The sequence below is a fragment of the Thalassophryne amazonica genome, chromosome 2 (assembly GCF_902500255.1).
Source record: "Thalassophryne amazonica chromosome 2, fThaAma1.1, whole genome shotgun sequence".
Classification (NCBI taxonomy): domain Eukaryota; kingdom Metazoa; phylum Chordata; class Actinopteri; order Batrachoidiformes; family Batrachoididae; genus Thalassophryne; species Thalassophryne amazonica.
In genome coordinates this window covers 8,585,358-8,605,333 of record NC_047104.1, presented here as the reverse complement: position 1 = coordinate 8,605,333, position 19,976 = coordinate 8,585,358, and the positions used below count along the sequence as shown (strand labels likewise).

Genomic DNA, 19,976 nt, shown 5'->3' with positions numbered 1-19,976 from the left:
TGCAGATGATCAGTTAGCTGTTTTACAACTACCCTTTCAAGAATTTTTGAAAGAAAAGTAAGGTTGGAGATTGGCCTATAATTAGCTAAGATAGCTGGGTCAAGTGATAGCTTTTTAAGTAATGGTTTAATTACTGCCACCTTAAAAGCCTGTGTTACATAGCCAACTAATAAAGATAGATTGATCATATTTAAGATCGAAGCATTAATTAATGGTAGGGCTTCCTTGAGCAGCCTGGTAGGAATGGGGTCTAATAGACATGTTGATGGTTTGGAGGAAGTAACTAATGAAAATAACTCAGACAGAACAATCGGAGAGAAAGAGTCCAACCAAATACCGGCATCACTGAAAGCAGCCAAAGATAACGATATGTCTTTGGGATGGTTTTGAGTAATTTTTTTCTCTAATAGTTAAAATTAAAGTCATGAAGTCATTACTAGTTAAAGTTAATGGAATACTCAGCTCAATAGAGCTCTGACTCTTTGTCAGCCTGGCTACAGTGCTGAAAAGAAACCTGGGGTTGTTCTTATTTTCTTCAATTAGTGATGAGTAGTAAGATGTCCTAGCTTGTGTCCTAGAAGATCTTCTAAATTAGTGAGATGCCATTTCCTCTCCATCTTACGGGTTATCTGCTTTAAGCTGCGAGTTTGTGAGTTATACCACGAAGTCAAGAACTTTTGATTTAAAGCTCTCTTTTTCAGAGGAGCTACAGCATCCAAAGTTGTCTTCAATGAGGATGTAAAACTATTGACGAGATACTCTATCTCACTTACAGAGTTTAGGTAGCTACTCTGCACTGTGTTGGTATATGGCATTAGAGAACATAAAGAAGGAATCATATCCTTAAACCTAGTTACAGCGCTTTCTGAAAGACTTCTAGTGTAATGAAACTTATTCCACACTGCTGGGTAGTCCATCAGAGTAAATGTAAATGTTATTAAGAAATGATCAGACAGAAGGGAGTTTTCAGGGAATACTGTTAAGTCTTCAATTTCCATACCATAAGTCAGAACAAGATCTAAGATATGATTAAAGTGGTGGGTGGACTCATTTACATTTTGAGCAAAGCCAGTTGAGTCTAATAATAGATTAAATGCAGTGTTGAAGCTGTCATTCTCAGCATCTGTGTGGATGTTAAAATCGCCCACTATAATTATCTTATCTGAGCTAAGCACTAAGTCAGACAAAAGGTCCAAAAATTCACAGAGAAACTCACAGTAATGACCAGGTGGACGATAGATAATAATAAATAAAACTGGTTTTTGGGACTTCCAATTTGGATGGACAAGACTAAGAGTCAAGCATTCAAATTAATTAAAGCTCTGTCTGGGTTTTTGATTAATTAATAAGCTGGAATGGAAGATTGCTGCTAATCCTCCCCCTCGGCCTGTGCTACAAGCATTCTGGCAGTTAGTGTGACTCGGGGGTGTTGACTCATTTAAACTAACATATTCATCTTGCTGTAACCAGATTTCTGTAAGGCAGAATAAATCAATATGTTGATCAATCATTATATCATTTACTAACAGGGACTTAGAAGAGAGAGACCTAATGTTTAATAAACCACATTTAACTGTTTTAGTCTGTGGGGCAGTTGAAGGAGCTATATTATTTTTTCTTTTTGAATTTTTATGCTTAAATAGATTTTTACTGGTTGTTGGTGGTCTAGGAGCAGACACCGCCTCTATGGGGATGGGGTATTGGGGGGATGGCAGGGGGAGAGAAGCTGCAGAGAGGTGTGTAAGACTACAACTCTGCTTCCTGGTCCCAACCCTGGATAGTCACGGTTTGGAGGGTTTAATAAAAAACAAACAAAGAACATGAAAAAACCTGCGACTCCCACCCATACCCATCGGGCAGGAGGCAGGGGCCAGACAGGAGGACATGCCCCCAAACCAGGGTTAACTTCCCCGTCGACCACGATACATAAATTGGTTAAGAAATATTGAGTCCAAAGGCCAACCAGTGCCGAAAGTGGGAGCCAGCCGTGGGTAGGGCGACGGGCAGAAACCAATCCCCGGAGACTGGTCGTGTGGCCGACTAGAGTCCAGAAAAACACGAGGAAGCTGGTCCGCAGGCCGGCTGGAGTCCACGGAAACACTAGGGGGCTGGCTCAGGGCAGGCTAACCCACCTCCATCTCAGCCATGGGCAGATGCTCCTCTCCATCGGCCTTTGCACGGCTCTTTTCTTCTTCTTCCGGGCCCCACCCAGATTACAGAAGACATCCGTGGGCAGTGACCTAGGGAGAGTGGCCAACTCCACCAGCTGTGGCACTGAAGGGTCCTCTTGTGGCTGGAGAGGAGGGTGGAGAACCAGCAGTAGAGGGTCCCGGACAGTGGACGGTGTTGGGTCTTCAGACAGGTACACTGGGTCCAAGGAGCAGGACTGATTGATGGGACACTGCAGGATTGCTGATCTGAGGAGATCATTTTATAGTGTGGAAGGCAAAAACAAACAAAGTGATGGAGTCAGGATATGGGAAATTGGAGGGGATCTGGAGGGTTGAGACTAATCCACGGAGAGTGATTATATGGGAAAATAGTGAGGCTACATTCAAGGAAAGAATGGACTATGCAGAAGCTAAGATTTGTTGTAGAGGAGTGAGGTTGATGGTGACTGTTGGACTGGGAGGTACCAGGTAAACAGGAAGGTGTATCGGAGTAAGGAAATCTGGTATTGGAGCACTGTTCTGATGGGATTGTGCTATGAATACTGGATGAGTTCCTTCTGAGTCTGCGTGTCTGAGTGTGGACTGTGGCCAATGAGCTTCTGGGTGCAGGACCCATTCAGGAAGCTGATCCTGTCCTAAAACCTCCTCCAAGGTATATAGTTCTGGGAATGGGTCTAGCACCCAGTGGTTCACCTCAGTCAGGTCCCAAGTTTGTCTGATAAAGTCATTCTTCTCTTTTAAATGGCAATAGTCCACACAATTAAACAATAAATTAAACTTATCGCAAAAGGTCTTCAGGGTGGGCAGGATGCAGGCAGCCAGACGACATAGGGGTAGGTTCAAAGTCAAGGTGTTTAATGATCCTCAGATGTGACAGTGGTAAAACAAGTGACTCCAAACTCCAAAGTTAAAAGACCAAAAAACACTACAAAAGACTGGGTGATTAACAAATAGTGTGTAAACAAAAGTCAACTGTCAAAAAACCAACAGCATGAGGAACACTTACAAACAGGTGAACACTCAGTGCAGACAAGCCGAGTGTGAGACAAGGAGGATGAGCATGATACAATCCGTGATAACGCAACACATGGAAAGCATGTTCAGGATTAAATGATCAGCACTGAACTACGACAATGTGAGGCTTAACAACAAACTGAAATGATTAACAACAGGTGTGACCAGGGTGAATGGGACAGCAGTGACACATGGGTGAAAATCAATGAGTGTACAAAGATGAAACATAAACAGACAACCTGATGGTAAGTGGAAAGCAAAACCAGATCATAATTTATCAAACCGAAACATAAAGCACACAACACAGCAACACTACATGACACAGTCGTTCACAAATAAACTCCTAACAGATCAAAGGGCAGAAAACACATTGTCAAAATATGAGGCATGGGGCCTATTGACACAGAAGTTGATAGATGCCACGTGCAGCCATCAGGTGGAATCAAGTTGACTGCACATGGCAAGAGAACAGGAGGACGAGACAATGGGTGAAACGCTAATGCCAGCACACACATACTTTCACACACAACCACAGACAACGGGATAAGGGGCACACTGAGGACAGACAAAACCCCTGCCCACATTCACACACGCACATACAAGGACTCGACCACACACCCATTCACCCACATACTCTCACACACACCCATAGACAACAGGATGAGGAGCACACAGAGGACAGATGCACACCGAGGACAGGACAAACCCATGCACACACTCACATATAAGGACTCGACCACACACGGATTGACACACATACCACACAGACATGAGGGGCAGACACACACTCGCACATGACAGACAGGTGACAGGGGCTCACATGATGGGCACGGACCACGAGGAGACAAAACTGGACACACAATCAAGGATGTAAAAGACACAGGGACAATACAAAACTCCGGCCACAGACGAAACCCCAACACACTGACTGAATGACTCAATGACTACATGACATACTGACTGATTAAAAGACTCCATGACTGACTGCTTGATTGATTGACTGACTGGCACAGTGAGTCCATGACTGACTGACTAACTCAGTGACTCCGCGACAGCCTGATTGACTGAATCAAAGAATCCATGATGGTAAATGGTATTTTACCATTTACCCTTTACCATCCATGATGGACTGACTGACTGACTGATTTGGTGATTCCATGACTGACTGCTTGATTGACTGACTGAGTGACTGACTCAGTGTGTCCATCACTGACTGACTGATTGAAACAAAGACTCCAAGACTGACTCCATGATGGACTGATTGTTGACTGACCGACTCAATTAGTTCTTGACTGTGTGTCTGCCTGCCTGCTTGACTGAATCAAAAACCCCATGACTCACTGACTAACTGCATTATTCCGATGCATCTCCTGTGGCATCTGAAGTTTTTCAGATGCTGGTAAAGAAAGAGTTGAGCCAGAAGGCCAGACTCTCCATTTATGCTCCCATCCTCACCTAGCAGCATGAACTTTGGGTAATTTCACAGCAGTTCACAGATGCAAGCAGTGGAATTGAGGCTCCTCCATTAGGTGTCTGGCTTACACTCTGTGCGGGGGTGGCAAGCTTGACTACTAGGGAGGGACTCTGAGTAGAGCCGCTATTTCTTTGCATCAAAATGACCCAGCTGAGGTGTTTTGAGTACCTGGTGAGGATATCTCACATCATCTGCCTGGTGGGGCGGGGGGGCTTCTAGGCATATCCAACTGGGAGGAGGTCCCCAATGTAGATCTAGGACACACTGGAGGGATTATATTCCCCAGCTGATGTGGGAACAGCTCAGGATCCCTGAGGAAGTGTTAGAGAACTTGGCCAAGGATAGGAAAGTGTGGAATGAGCTATTGCAACCCAGACAAGCAGCAGAAATTTAAAAAAAAATGAAATTTCCTGCTAATTGCTGAGAATTTCACATGTTTTGGATTTTAGGACATGTCAAAAAGTTGGCTTAAGGATACTGTCAAGAACTGGTATAAACCAGGTGGTGAGGCTGATTTATTTCTTTACCAATGCCGCCAACAGTGCGCTGACCTGAAGCGAGCAGCAGCTGTCTCCCTTGGCATCACCTTAAAAAACTAGTTTCTGAATCGTACTTTTCATGTCTGTGCCAGTTCAAACACAGATACCAAACATTCAATTTCTTAAGGCCTTATTGATCAAATAAATTAAATTAATGTCTTTTCAGACTCTTTAAGGTGAGGCAGACACCTTGATCGATCACTTCATTTTCTCCATCACATCTGTTGTCTATCAACAGCACATCTACTTTGCCATTAAATCCATCTGACTGTTTCTTTCCTTTAGCTTCAAAAAGTAGGCTGACGTGGAGCAAAAAGCACCCTGGGGGTATCAGCATAAGGCTTAGTACTCGAGTGTCCATACCATGCTTCCTTTGATATCAGTATCAAAATCAAAAGGACTGCAATAGATGAGATAAATTATTGAGACCAAGGTGCTTGAGATGGTACTCAGTCAGTGGCACCAGCTAGCAAAGTAATATGACCCTTGGAGCTATAACAAAACACGTTAGACGCTCCAGGGCATCTCACATGTTCAGCAACCTCTCAGACACAAAAACAACACAGACACAGCAGATCAGCAGATGCCGACACCATCTGCTGTTAAACCTGCTGGCTCACAGTTACAGGTGCAAACATAACATTTCATAGCTGTCACTCAAAAGTCTGTCAGAATCATTATTATTATTATTATTATTATTATTATTATTATTATTATTATTATTATTATTATTATTATTATTATTATCATAGACCTACAACAGACTGGTATCCTGTCCTGACTGCTGGGATAGGCTCCAGCCCCTCACCTCTTTATTAGAATAAGCAAGTATAGAAAATGGGTGAATTATTATTATTATTATTATTATTATTATTATTATTATTATTATCATCATTATCTTTACTAACATTGTTATCAACATTATTATTATTATTATTATTATTATTATTATTATTATTATTATTATTATTATTATTATTATTATTATTATTATTATTATTATTATTATCATGGACCTGCAACAGACTGGAATCCTGTCCTGACTGCTGGGATAGGCTCCAGCCCCTCACCTCTTTATTACAATAAGCAAGTATAGAAAATGGGTGAATTATTATTATTTTATTATTATTATTATCATCATCATTATCATCATTATTTTTATTATCATTGTTATCAACATTATTATTATTTTTATTATCGTTGTTATCATCATTATGATTATTACTATTATCATTATTACTGTCATTATTATTATTATTCATTTTAGCATGGCTAAAACATTTCAGCTTCTGGGGAGGCTCCGTCCCCCAGAACCCCCGCCTTTTTAAGCATTTTTCCAGAGCTCCACCCCCCAATTCAATTTCAACGCAGTTTATTAATTTTATATGGCGCCAAATCACAACAGAGACACCTCAAGGTGCTTCACACAAAACAATTCCGAAAACAAAATAAAATGAATTAAAAGATTAAAAAGCATAGCCAAAGAGTAAAAAAGTAAAAAACATAGGAACATAACATGCCAGTATACTAGCCATCCGAAAGATAAAATAAGTGCGTCTTAAGTCTGGATTTGAAAGTCTCTACAGAATCTGACTGTTTTATTGACGCAGGGAGAAACCCCCCCCACCCCACCCCCAATTACAGCCCTCTTAACCCCCTGCCACTTTAAGCATTTTTTAATGTAGATATAAATTAATATTCAAATATTTCAGCTAGTTGATGGTAGGGCTGTACAATATGATCAAATTAGCATACGTCAATATTGTCATATCAATATGATATACGATATGACTATGATTTCACACAAAGCGCAGCAACAGTGAAAATTAAACATTCTTAAACAAAACATTAATAATACCACACTCGTTTTGCACTCATCATAAGGTTACGATACTGTGCCCTCCGAAAGTATTGGAACACTTCGTCTTTCACACATTTTAATTTGTTTATGCCATTTCAAATACAAGAAATACAAAAATTATAAAGAAGAAAAAAAATCTAAAATTATCTTCCTGTCAGGCATGGTGACCTCGTTGCTCATAACAGGTGGACACAAATGCGAGTTCTCACCAGGGATGGAGTAAGTAAAAGGTTTAATCATCAAAGCAAGCAGGGAGTCGGTACACAGGTGATCCAGCAGAGAGGCAACGGTAACAGACGGGCGAAAGGCTGAGGCGTGGTTCAACAGACAGGCACAGGTCAAAATACACAGCGAGGAGGCAATCAGAGACAAAGGCAAATTCAAGGTCAAGGACAAAGCAAGGTCAAAAATCCGGCAGACAAAATACAAGGCAAAGGAGTACTTGGAACTATGGCTGGAGAGTGACATGAAATCAACAATCTGGCAGTGAGTATAGTGAGTCTGTGAGGGCTTAAATAACTGGTGGTGTAATTAGAGGAGAAATGAGGAACAGGTGTGCAGAAGGTGTTGGAAGGGGGCGTGACCGGGAAAGACAAAGGTAAGTGCAAGAGAGTGCAGTGAGGCAAAAGCAAAGTGAACTGGGACAAGATTACTAATTGGCTGTGAATATGTGAAACAGAATCAAACAGACTAACATGTTAATGTATAAACTAATGAAAGATAAAACCAGAGAATCAGAGAAGAAATAAGGCAATGAATGAAGACCTAACCCCTGAGCCGGGGCTGGGCATAACACTTCCTCAATCTCAAACTGAAAGCAAATCTCTAAAACTTGATAATAGCTGTAAATAATAATCGGTTTTACTGGCCGTTTACTTCAGACAAGGCAGGGGATGGAAACATGAACATTTCCAAGTCACTGAATATGTCTTGGACTTTATTTACATCAGTTATGAAGAAATCCAAATGTTTCTTTCACCAAATCATCAAATCTAGGCTTGTATCTCAGATGTACTTTCTGTCAAATTGTAGGTGAACTTTCATGTCTTCTTCTTAAGAAAATCCTCCTCAACACCACTTCATCAGGAAACTGGATTTTACATTTTTTTATTAATTTATATCAAGTTGTAGAGATTTGCTTTCAGTTTGAGTCTAAGGAAGATAATTTTAGATTGTTTATCTAAAGTTGTGTGATTGGTGTGTCACTCATACTGCACAATTAAGAGGTTACTCAATCAGCAGCTGCCTGCTTGTTTAAAAATAAATGGAAAAACACGTATATATAAGGCAACCCGAATTAAAGGAGAAATGCCGCTTTTAACAACCTGAACCTCATTTCTGGCATAAAATACGGTCAAAACTCTCCTTCCTGTTTGGGACTCCCTGTACCATGAGTGAGCTTCACACCGCTGTGCGTTGCTTCATTTGTATTATTATTATTATCATCATTAGTATTATTATTACTATTACTATTACTATTACTATTAAATCATCAGCATTATTATTACTACTATTATTACTATTCATGCTCCCATCCTCTGAGGTGAGGATGGGAGCATAAATGGAGAGTCTGACCTTCTGGCTCAGCGCTTTCTCATTATCATGTTGATGGAGCATTATCAGGAACCATTACGCATGGTCAAGAATAATGTTCTGCGCTGTGCCTGCGATTGTTCTGTCACATTGTGAATGAGGCGAATTGCCTCCACACACATCCATATTCATCCATCTGCTGATGAACAATTCAGATCGCTCCAGTTTGCTCCTTTAAATCCACACCAGAAGAACTTTGTGACTGCATGCTTAGTTGGGCTCTGTGCCATGGAGTGGTGCAGAGAAGAGGAGGAGACAGAGAGAGCCATATGTGTGGCTTCACATGGCTCTGTCTCACTCATTTTCCCAAACATCAGGCGCAGCGGCAGGTAGAACACCTGCAGGAGCGTGCTGAGGAGCATTTGAATGAAACGATTACGATACGATAGAGCGAAACGATTAACGATCACCACTAATCAAGACGTATCAATGTGCTCAGTTGCGACCTACATGTCATGAGGCAAAATGAGGGTGGTGTGTGACATTCGTGGAACATTTTTTGACAGCCAAAAACATGCTCCACGAAAATCACGAATATCACACACCAACATGCACTATTAAGAAGCTTATTCAGATGCGTTAAGAATGTCAGGAATGTGCCAAGAATTACGCAAATGTGACATTCATAACATGTACTTGTTGTTGGCAGTTTCCTCACTTGCGAGGATAGTGGGAAGGCCTTTTTTCTTTTCTTTTTTTTTTTTTTGTTTATTTTCTACAAGCCCTCTGGTGGCTGAAAAGTCCGATGCGGGATGCACAAGACCTGTTTACACTTGGGGCAAATGAACACTTGAGTAGGCTGGGCTTGTGCTGCTGCCCGCTCTTTCTGTCTTTGACGCTTCTGGCATGAGGCCTCACTTCTTTCTGCCTCAAACTTCAGCCTGGCGGATTTGATGCTGGAATGCCAGCTGAGTCTATCTGTAGCTAGATGCTGCCATGACTGATGCTGAATGCCTGCAAGGGAGAGCTGTTTTTTCAGCTGGTCCTTATAGCGCTTTTTGGGGGCCCCTTGGTTTCGTCTCCCTTCCTTAAGCTCGCCAAAGAGAATTAATTTCGGCATGCGTGTATCATCCATCCTGGCTACGTGGCCTGCCCAACGAAGCTGTTGTTTGAATATAATAGACTCCATGCTGGGCAATTTGGCTCTGGTAAGGATGTCCTCATTTGAGATGTAGTCCTGCCACTTGATCCCGAAGATGTTTCGGAGACAACGCTGATGAAAGCGTTCCAGTAATCTGATCTGCTGGCGATACAGAACCCAGGTTTCAACTCCATACAGGAGGGTAGGGACCACAATGGCTCTGTAGACCTGCACTTTTGTGGAAAGGCGCAGTGCATGATTCTGCCAGACTTTCTTTGAGAGTCGACCAAAGGAACTGCTGGCCTTGGCAAGGCGACTGTCTAGGTCCTTGGCAACAGATGTGTCATTTGAGATAACACTACCGAGATACGTGAAGTGCTCTACTGCATTCAGGCTAGTACCTCGATGTTGATTTGGGGTGGGGTATATGCTGTATGGGGGACCGGTTGATATAGCACTTCTGTCTTTCTCAGGCTGATGGTGAGGCTGAAGGCTCTTGCTGCTTCAGCAAAACAGTTGACAATGTGCTGCAAGGCTTGTTCCGTATGAGCAACGAGGGTGCAGTCATCTGCGAAGAGCAGCTCCATGATTAGCTGTTCTGTGACCTTAGTGTGAGACAGAAGGCGCCGCAAGTTAAACAGACTTCCGTCGGTTCTGAAGCGGATATAGATGCTGTCTGTCAAGTCTTCTTTGGCCTCACGAAGCATCATGCTGAAGAACATGGAGAACAGAGTGGGCGCGAGGATGCAACCTTGTTTGACGCCATTTGAGATGGGGAAGCTGCTGGACAGAGTCCCGTTGTACTTCATTTGTCCCATCTGGCCTTCATGCAGCTGGCGGATGATGGTGAGGAGCTTTATTTAACGGTTAAATCAAAAACTCAAATATTAAATCTGATTAAGATAGCTGGCAAAATCATGGGTATGGTGGTACCTGTAACTCCCCAAGAGTTGTTTGAACAGGCAGTTCTCAGATGTGCTGACAATATTTTAACAGATGAGTCTCATGTTCTGCACTCTGAATATACTTTACTTAACTCAGGAAGGAGGTACAGGGTTCCTCTTTGTAAATATAATCGATATAAATATTCATTTATTCCATTATCAGTGAAGCTCATAAATCAGCAGATAGTTCAGGGAAGATAGCTTAAGGGTATGTATTGTGGAATTTGCACAAAGATGTTAATAATGTTGTGTATTTATATTTTATCCTTTGACTTACTGTGTTGTTTTTAATGTATGGGTGCTATGTACTGGATGTGTTGTTGTGTAGCAGACTCTGTCCAAGGCAAATTTCTCCTTAGGGAGACTTTGACTTTGGAAGCCAGCCAAGGTGTGCAAGAATCTTCCACAAACCCTCACGACTGACCGTGTCAAAAGCCTTGGTTAGGTCTATGAAGGCTGCATAAAGGGCCATGTTCTGTTCTCTGCATTTCTCCTGGATCTGTCTCAGGACGAAGATCATGTCGGTGGTTCCCCTGTTGGCCCAAAATCCGCACTGACTCTCGGGAGTATTTTCATGCGCTATGGTAGGGGTAAGCCTGTTGAGCAGCACTCGAGCCAAAATGTACTACCAATGAGTAAACGCACCTGAACTCTTCATATATACCTCAATTTTTGCACTACTCCATATGTTACAATATTTATGTTGCAATATATATTAGTATACATTACATATTTCACATTTAAACATGATTTTGTCGTGTATAAGATGTCTTGTTTCTGTTGTGGTGAGCAGTAACTCTGCAGAAGCACCCCAATTCCATTGTAACCACCCGTACAATGACTCAATAATGACTCTTCTTTCTTTTCTATTCTGTTATTAGAGAAATCATTTTTTTCAGAATGTCAGATTATGTTGTTGTCCACCCCCCAAGTTCAATGCTGTTGTCACAATATCTCTTATAAGGTTTAACAAGCTCTATGGCTCTTCTCATGTCCACACATGACGTGTTGTGTATTTCACAATGTCACGTGATCTGTAACAGTGAGAACAATGTTTCACATTTCACAGTTTTGTAATACACAATATTTTTTTTTTTTAATCTCCTGAGGAACCACCTCATGGTGAGTGTAATTTGTTTGTGTGTGTGATTTGAGTTTTTTTTTTCTTCCTCCAAAACATGAATATTTTCAATTTGCTACTTGAAATTGCAGAATTTGGAGGGTAATGGAAACCCATCAAGTGAAATTACTCACTGTAAAATTCATCACAATTTAATTTAGCTTTAATTAGCTGTGCTAATTTAGTGTTAATTACCTGTGCTAATTTATCTCAAGAATGACCGATAAACTGCAGGAAGTTTGAGCTGAATTTCAGAATAAAAGAACCTCTTCCGCATTGCAGTGAGAGTTTTGCATGAGAGAGTTTGAGAAAGTAACAGGTTAGGTCTGGGATGTACTGGTTACCCACCACACTGTGAAACCACCTTAGAAGGCAAATGGCCCATCCTCACATCTCTAAAGAACCCATCTACGTATCTGCTGCAGCCAGGTGAAAGAAGAGAGGACCTGGTCTTGAACACTTAGGGACCAGTGGGCTGGATCATGTCCAGAGAAAAGCACCACATGGCCAACATGCCACAGTTGACGTTCTTTCACAGTACAAGTGATACTCCTCATCTGTGTCTCCCTCAGTAACTGATTGTTTGACACATTCAGTCATTGAGTCTTTCCAGCAATACCCAAGGAACCTCCAGTCCAGACTCGAGCTCTGACAGAGTGATCATTGGGTTCTTGGTCACCTCCCTGACTAAGGCCCTTCTCCCGTGACTGCTCAGGTTAGAGGGGCAGCCAGCTCTAGGAAGAGTCCTGATGGATCTGAACATCTTCCATTTACAGAGGACACCTGTGCTTATTGGGACCTTCAAAGCAGCAGAAAGGTTTCTGTTCCCTTCCCCAGATTTGTGCCTCAAGACATCCTGTCTCAGAGGTCTACAGACAATTCCTTTGACTTGATGCTTGGTTTGTGCTCTGACTGTCGACTGTGGGACCTTATATGTAGACAGGTTGTGGTTCTTTCCAATCATGTCCAATCAACTGAATTTATCTCAGGTGGACTCCAATTAAGCTGGAGAAACATCTCAATGTTGAACTTCATGGCAAAGGCTGTAAATACTTGTATACATGTGATTTCTTAGTTGTTCTTTTTTATTTTTAATAAATTTGCAAAATAAAAAAAAAAAAACCTTTTTCATGTTGTCATTATGGTTTGTTGTGAGGACAATTTTAAGGGGAAAAATTGCTCCATTTGTGAAATAAGGCTGTAACATAAAATGTGTGCAAAATGAAGCACTGTGAATACTTTCCAGATTCACTGTACTCATGAGTCCGGAACACGCTGTAGCAAACCACCAAGATGGACCATTACATTGACCTGTTGAGATTTGGGTTTGGTTTCTTAACATGCTGCAGTGGTGTGATGGGAATTCCCAGTCATGACTATGGTGTAGTGTCCACATCAGAAAGGTGGAACAGAATCAAAAGCAAAGAAGTCAGAATTAGGCTCACATGTTGGGCATTAGGCTCAAAGGTCAGATTTAAGAATTATACTCCAGAGTTCAGGATCAACAGCCAGGACAAGATTACAGATGAGGATCAAAACATATAATTAAGAATCAAGATCATAGATACAAGATGGAGTTCTATGGGAGTGCCCTTCTACATTGCATCTGTACAAATGACTTTTCTCACGCAGGGTTTGTATTCTTCTCTGTGTCCTGTCATTCAGTGAGCACAACACAGAAAAACAGCGGACTATGAAAAGAGTAATTTTGACCAAAAATGGGGGAAAGTGGCATTAAGTATGCCACTCCTGTATTCACCTAAATTGGTTTACCCATCTGGGGGCCCCTGGTGGAGCCACGGAAATTCAGTCAGAATGCCTGCTTACTGTGGCTGGATAGTCACCACAAGAATGTTTGGACAAATTTTCGAAACATTCACTGAATACTTTTTGTGAAAATCAGCAAAATGTCTGGGTCAGGAGGCGAGGTGTTCAAGGCCCATTTGAATGACTCAAGGTCTGTGAAAACCCTTTCAATCAATCAATCAATTTTTTTTTTATATAGCGCCAATCACAACAAACAGTTGCCCCAAGGCGCTTTATATTGTAAGGCAAGGCCATACAATAATTATGTAAACCCCAACGGTCCAAAATGACCCCCTGTGAGCAAGAACTTGGCTACAGTGGGAAGGAAAAAACTCCCTTTTAACAGGAAGAAACCTCCAGCAGAACCCAGGCTCAGGGAGGAGCAGTCTTCTGCTGGGACTGGTTGGGGCTGAGGGAGAGAACCAGGAAAAACAGGACATGCTGTGGAGGGGAGCAGAGATCGATCACTAATGATTAAATGCAGAGTGGTGCATACAGAGCAAAAAGAGAAAGAAACAGTGCATCATGGGAACCCCCAGCAGTCTACGTCTATAGCAGCATAACTAAGGGATGGTTCAGGGTCACCTGATCCAGCCCTAACTATAAGCTTTAGCAAAAAGGAAAGTTTTAAGCCTAATCTTAAAAGTAGAGAGGGTGTCTGTCTCCCTGATCTGAATTGGGAGCTGGTTCCACAGGAGAGGAGCCTGAAAGCTGAAGGCTCTGCCTCCCATTCTACTCTTACAAACCCTAGGAACTACAAGTAAGCCTGCAGTCTGAGAGCGAAGCGCTCTATTGGGGTGATATGGTACTACGAGGTCCCTAAGATAAGATGGGACCTGATTATTCAAAACCTTATAAGTAAGAAGAAGAATTTTAAATTCTATTCTAGAATTAACAGGAAGCCAATGAAGAGAGGCCAATATGGGTGAGATATGCTCTCTCCTTCTAGTCCCCGTCAGTACTCTAGCTGCAGCATTTTGAATTAACTGAAGGCTTTTTAGGGAACTTTTAGGACAACCTGATAATAATGAATTACAATAGTCCAGCCTAGAGGAAATAAATGCATGAATTAGTTTTTCAGCATCACTCTGAGACAAGACCTTTCTGATTTTAGAGATATTGCGTGAATGCAAAAAAGCAGTCCTACATATTTGTTTAATATGCGCTTTGAATGACATATCCTGATCAAAAATGACTCCAAGATTTCTCACAGTATTACTAGAGGTCAGGGTAATGCCATCCAGAGTAAGGATCTGGTTAGACACCATGTTTCTAAGATTTGTGGGGCCAAGTACAATAACTTCAGTTTTATCTGAGTTTAAAAGCAGGAAATTAGAGGTCATCCATGTCTTTATGTCTGTAAGACAATCCTGCAGTTTAGCTAATTGGTGTGTGTCCTCTGGCTTCATGGATAGATAAAGCTGGGTATCATCTGCGTAACAATGAAAATTTAAGCAATACCGTCTAATAATACTGCCTAAGGGAAGCATATATAAAGTGAATAAAATTGGTCCTAGCACAGAACCTTGTGGAACTCCATAATTAACTTTAGTCTGTGAAGAAGATTCCCCATTTACATGAACAAATTGTAATCTATTAGACAAATATGATTCAAACCACTGCAGCGCAGTGCCTTTAATACCTATGGCATGCTCTAATCTCTGTAATAAAATTTTATGGTCAACAGTATCAAAAGCAGCACTGAGGTCTAACAGAACAAGCACAGAGATGAGTCCACTGTCCGAGGCCATAAGAAGATCATTTGTAACCTTCACTAATGCTGTTTCTGTACTATGATGAATTCTAAAACCTGACTGAAACTCTTCAAATAGACCATTCCTCTGCAGATGATCAGTTAGCTGTTTTACAACTACCCTTTCAAGAATTTTTGAGAGAAAAGGAAGGTTGGAGATTGGCCTATAATTAGCTAAGATAGCTGGGTCAAGTGATGGCTTTTTAAGTAATGGTTTAATTACTGCCACCTTAAAAGCCTGTGGTACATAGCCAACTAACAAAGATAGATTGATCATATTTAAGATCAAAGCATTAAATAATGGTAGGGCTTCCTTGAGCAGCCTGGTAGGAATGGGGTCTAATAAACATGTTGATGGTTTGGATGAAGTAACTAATGAAAATAACTCAGACAGAACAATCGGAGAGAAAGAGTCTAACCAAATACCGGCATCACTGAAAGCAGCCAAAGATAACGATATGTCTTTGGGATGGTTATGAGTAATTTTTTCTCTAATAGTTAAAATTTTGTTAGCAAAGAAAGTCATTACTAGTTAAAGTTAATGGAATACTCAGCTCAATAGAGCTCTGACTCTTTGTCAGCCTGGCTACAGTGCTGAAAAGAAACCTGGGGTTGTTCTTATTTTCTTCAATTAGTGATGAGTAGAAAGATGTCCTAGCTTTACGGAGGGCTTTTTTATAGAGCAACAGACTCTTTTTCCAGGCTAAGTGAAGATCTTCTAAATTAGTGAGACGCCATTTCCTCTCCAACTTACGGGTTATCTGCTTTAAGCTACGAGTTTGTGAGTTATACCACGGAGTCAGACACTTCTGATTTAAAGCTCTCTTTTTCAGAGGAGCTACAGCATCCAAAGTTGTCTTCAATGAGGATGTAAAACTATTGACGAGATACTCTATCTCCCTTACAGAGTTTAGGTAGCTACTCTGCACTGTGTTGTTATATGGCATTAGAGAACATAAAGAAGGAATCATATCCTTAAACCTAGTTACAGCGCTTTCTGAAAGACTTCTAGTGTAATGAAACTTATTCCCTACTGCTGGGTAGTCCATCAGAGTAAATGTAAATGTTATTAAGAAATGATCAGACAGAAGGGAGTTTTCAGGGAATACTGTTAAGTGTTCTATTTCCATACCATAAGTCAGAACAAGATCTAAGATATGATTAAAGTGGTGGGTGGACTCATTTACTTTTTGAGCAAAGCCAATAGAGTCTAATAATAGATTAAATGCAGTGTTGAGGCTGTCATTCTCAGCATCTGTGTGGATGTTAAAATCGCCCACTATAATTATCTTATCTGAGCTAAGCACTAAGTCAGACAAAAAGGTCTGAAAATTCACAGAGAAACTCACAGTAACGACCAGGTGGACGATAGATAATAACAAATAAAACTGGTTTTTGGGACTTCCAATTTGGATGGACAAGACTAAGAGACAAGCTTTCAAATGAATTAAAGCTCTGTCTGGGTTTTTGATTAATTAATAAGCTGGAATGGAAGATTGCTGCTAATCCTCCGCCCCGGCCCGTGCTACGAGCATTCTGGCAGTTAGTGTGACTCAGGGGTGTTGACTCATTTAAACTAACATATTCATCCTGCTGTAACCAGGTTCTGTAAGGCAGAATAAATCAATATGTTGACCTTTGTGCTGATTGACAATGATTCAAGCAATCTATATGCAAAATTACAGAAAAATAGTTTTTTCAGCAATAAATTGAGAAGTGTGAAAAATGTCTTCTTTTTTTTTTTGATGATTCAAGAAGAATGCAATTTATTTATTTAACTGCTGCAGGTGGCCTCCTCAAAAATCTTATCAAAAATGAGAAAAAATGTTGACAGTCTTTCAGCAATATACTGAAGAGTGAAAATGTCATTTTTTTTGGCCCTTCTTGGGGGCCCCACAGGGATTCAGTCTGATAGTCCTACGTAGTACAACCAGGCAATCCCCCAAGGATTGTCTGCACCACCATTCAGAATTTTTTTTTCCCCAGAAAATCATCAGACTTCACAGCGTGCACAAACATTGATGGCATTAGACCTGCATACCTTCACCCAAAGGACTAAAAAAAACCTCAAACATCTGCCACAGCTTCACTGTAGTCTCGTCTCTTTAATATTTTACTTCTGTTTACGTTAAAAATTCTGTGATCATATTTACTAAAAACACTCCCTGTCTGTCCGCCCTGCATCCGAAATCTGTTTCTCTCGTTGTGTTTGTCCGTTCTGCACGACTGAGCGGGTGCAAATTTCATCTGGCAGCAAAAGAGAGAAATTTGGAGACTGAGGAATAAGGAGAGAGACAGAGCTGGATGAGACTGAGGCCTTTGGTCTTTCACCCAGAGAGATGAGCAGATGTTGGAAAGAGACAGAAAGAGGGAAAATAAGATTATCACTGCCTTCAATGAAGATCTGAAGCATCACTAGTCTCCAGATGAGCCGTTTCAAGCCCTCTCCATTTGGACTCATCCTTGTTGGTGTGTCAATTACCTCAATGATGCGACTCCTAATCAGCAACGCCGTAATATTAATCTACTGGATCATAACTGTTTCTGCAGCCTGGGCAGTGGGGCGTTTATTACATCCTCGGTCAGGATTAATTATCCTGCAGAATGAATACTGTTGAGAATGAGGTGTTCCTGTTCTGATCAGATCTCACCGCATTATATCGAACCAACAACCTCACAAACAAATAAACAAACAACCCAGACTGCAGAGGTGTGGGCATGTCCTGTGAGGTCTCAGGCTTCATTACCAGAGTTGGGCTGCCCGTGTTTTCCGGGCCGAGCAGACTCCCAGCCATCCATGACTGGACCTCCAACAGGTACGAGCTCTTGGTTTCCGGTCGAACACGGTCTGTGTGTAGATGAACCCCAGCTCAGGGTCAATGCGGAAGTACTGGTGGTCTCCACTCCGGTCCTCCAGCAGGGAATACGAGATCTGGAAGGGGTGGGATTGGACCAGACAAAGACACGATCATTTAAAATCTGACTGTCATGGAACATGAATTTCAACAAAAACGTGCCCCTGTGAGTGAGTTCAGACAGGAAAATTAAATATCACATCGTGTACGTTAAATTCTCCACACAGCACAACATGATCACGCTGGTGTCATACTGTGTCAAACAAGAAGCAGTAAGTCCAACATCTTTTGGGCAAAGATCACGGAGGACAAGAGGGGAAAGCTCAGAGAGGAAAGGGCTTTCTCTGTCGATGCTCCCAAACTGTGGAACAGCTTGCCTCTGGGTGTTAGGGAGGCACCTCATTGGCTATTGTTAAAGTTTGTGTAAAAACACACAAATGTGGCTTAGTTCGATAATGTTTTAAGTTGCATTTTAGTGGTTCTTATCTTCATTTTATTGTATTTTACCTTGTCTTTTGTTTTTATTGTACAGTACTTTGTGACAGCGCTGGCTGTCTTAAGTTGCTTTTCAAATAAAGCTGGTATGGTATGACATGGTCCATCCATCCATCCATCCATCCATTTTCTTCCGCTTTATCCGGAGTCTGGTTGCGGGGGCAGCAGCTCAAGCAAAGCCGCCCAGACCTCCCGATCCACACACACCTCCCCCAGTTCCTCCGGGGGAACCCCAAGGCGTTCCCAAGCCAGCCGAGAGATGTAGTCCCTCCAGCGTGTCCTGGGTCTTCCCCAGGGCCGCCTCCCAATGGGACGTGACCGGAACACCTCTCCAGCGAGGAGTCCAGGGGGCATCCGGAAAAGATGCCCGAGACACCTCAACTGACTCCTTTCGACGTGGAGGAGCAGTGGCTTGACTCCGAGCTCCTCCGAGTGACGAGCTCCTCACCCTATCTCTAAGGGTGCGCCCAGCCACCCTGCGGAGGAAACTCATCTCGGCTGCTTGTACTCGCGATCTCATTCTTTCGGTCAAAATCTCATGACCATAGGTGAGGATCAGAACGTAGATTGATCGGTAAATCGAGAGTTTTACACCCCCTACTCAGCTCTCTCTTCACCACGAAGGTCCGATACAGCGGCCGCATCACTGCAGATGCTGCACCGATCATCTATCGATCTCACGCTCCATCCGTCCCTCACAGTGAACAAGACCCCGAGATACTTAAACTCCTCCACTTGAGGTAAGGACTCCACCGACCTGAACAGGGCAAAGCACCTTTTTCCGGTCGAGAACCATGGCCACAGATTTGGAGGTGCTGATCGTCATCCGGACGCTTCACACTCGGCTGCAAACCTCCCCAGTGCATGCTGAAGGTCCTGATTGACAAAGCCAACAGAACGACATCCTCTGCAAACAGTAGAGACGAGATTCTGTGGTTCCCAAACCAGACCCCCTCTACACCCTGGCTGCGCCTAGAAATTCTGTCCATAAAAATAATGAACAGAGCCATTGACAAAGGGCAGCCCTGGCAGAGGTCAACGTGCACTGGAAACAGGTTTGACTTTACTACGGCAATGCGAACCAAGCTCCTGCTGCGGTCGTACAGGGACTGAATAGCCCTTAGCAAAGGACCCAGACCCTGTACTCCCAGAGCACTCCCCACAGGATGCCCGAGGGACACATCGAACGCCTTCTCCAGATCCACAAAACACATGTGGACTGGTTGGGCGAACTCCATGAACCCTCGAGCACCCAGTGGAGCGTGTAGAG

General features: G+C 42.2%; 1 protein-coding gene across 1 annotated transcript in view; it reads right to left on the bottom strand.

Moving 5' to 3' along the window:
• Window positions 1–19,976, bottom strand: part of si:ch211-186j3.6 (neural-cadherin) — a 1,133,875-nt gene that overhangs the window by 462,065 nt on the left and 651,834 nt on the right.